Source organism: Elephantulus edwardii, unplaced genomic scaffold (assembly GCF_000299155.1).
Source record: "Elephantulus edwardii isolate Elephantulus edwardi_28Jun2011 unplaced genomic scaffold, EleEdw1.0 scaffold00013, whole genome shotgun sequence".
NCBI classification, from domain to species: Eukaryota; Metazoa; Chordata; class Mammalia; order Macroscelidea; family Macroscelididae; genus Elephantulus; species Elephantulus edwardii.
The window spans coordinates 13,455,471-13,457,107 of NW_006399763.1; the positions used below are offsets into that span (position 1 = coordinate 13,455,471).

The following is a 1,637-nucleotide window of genomic DNA, read 5'->3' on the forward strand; positions in this document are numbered from 1 at the left end:
CAGGGTGAAGTCTCTCTCAGGGAGGAGTGATAGGGAATGGCAAAGGGCACACTGACAAAGGAGATTAATCAGAACTGGCTTTGACAAGCACTGTGGCAACTGGACAATTAAAACAGACATTTGGGGGGGGAAGAAGAACAAACTGGGGAGGAGGGTAGAGAAAACAGTGCAACAATGAATGAATGAGAATCCAAAATCTCTGTAAATGTTCATTAAAATGAAAAAAATTTAATAATAATTTAAAAAATCATATTATTACATCTTCTTTCACAAATGACACAGAAGTACTAACACTAAAACACATTGTTATTTAATTAGAAATGTGGGAAACAATTCTGATGATCTTGTATTAAGTATCTGACTTAGAATCTTAGAGTTGGCTCTGAATCCCTTTTGAATATAGCTGTTGTCATGTGAAGAATTATTAAATTATTCCTGGTCAATGTGCAAAAATACTGAGAAATCACCAGATTTACATCAATAAACTCAAGTTCCTCTTCTTAGCAGAAGACTAAAATCTGCCTTTATACAATCCTCACAGGCTCTGCCCCAGTAAGGTTTATGCCTCACTGAAGCAGAAAACAAACTTGTGGTGTCCCCAAAGGGAAATGCACTGGAAATTTTCTCTAACACTTCAACATATAGAATGGAATTCACTAAAAGCTAATAGCCCCTCCAAGATTTCAGTTTTAGAAATTCTAAAACTGGCTCATCATAGGGCATGGTTTACAAGAAGTCTCATGGTATGCCCTACTCTTAAACTAAGTCTATGTTGAAATTCACCCATTTAAAAGGAATCCATAAAATAGCCCCTATGGCTTGTCAGAGACAGCTGCACGGGCTTCCAGATCCTTCCCCTCCTGGAGGTGAATAGCAAGGTCAGCCTCACTCACGGGAGGGTTTTGGGGGGTAAGTGGCAAATCTCAACGCTATCTCATGAATTTATATTACATTCTTCAGAAAGTCTTTCAAACGTTTTTTATTTCATAAATCAAAGACCATTCTGCTATCATCGATAGTCTGTATTTTAAAAATTCTGAATTTCCAGCTTTGACAGTTTGTTTGTAATAAAGCTAAGTAATGGGGAAAGATCTCTTATACAGACAATCAGACATTTTAAAAAATGTGATGAGGTTACCAATGGAAGATGATCACTAAGAATAGGAAAAGACAGGGGGGAGAAAAAGGAAGGAGAGGGAAGGAGAGAAGACAATAGCAATGATGCTTCTTGTTTAAATCTACAGTAAGAAGACGTCAATTCTATCTTCAGCAAAAGGTGTCCAGTTTCTCCTGTTTCCTCCATTATTTTGTATGATGACTATTTGGTGTTTAGCATTTCTCGATTATTTATTTCTTGGTATTTTATCTTTCCCCTTCCCATAATCAACTAGAATTTACAATACCCATCACTGGGAAGTAAGTTAGTGTTTTTTATGTATATTAAAAAAATGTTAAGTACATTTTCTGAAGAAACTTACCATAGAAGTAAGAAAGAGAAATTATTACCATATCATATAACTACATGCCCTTTACAGAACAGTGTCATTGATTTCACATGCAAACAAGATTCTGCTGAAGATCATCCAAAAACGATTAGAACAGCACATCAGCAGAGAACTGCCAGAAGTCCAGGCTGG

The 1,637-nt window shown here is 36.3% G+C and overlaps 1 protein-coding gene across 4 annotated transcripts in view; it reads right to left on the bottom strand.

The window, feature by feature from the left end:
* GRIK2 (glutamate receptor, ionotropic, kainate 2) overlaps positions 1-1,637 on the bottom strand; it is a 1,103,729-nt gene that overhangs the window by 1,021,630 nt on the left and 80,462 nt on the right. The gene's annotated exons all lie outside the window — the stretch shown is intronic.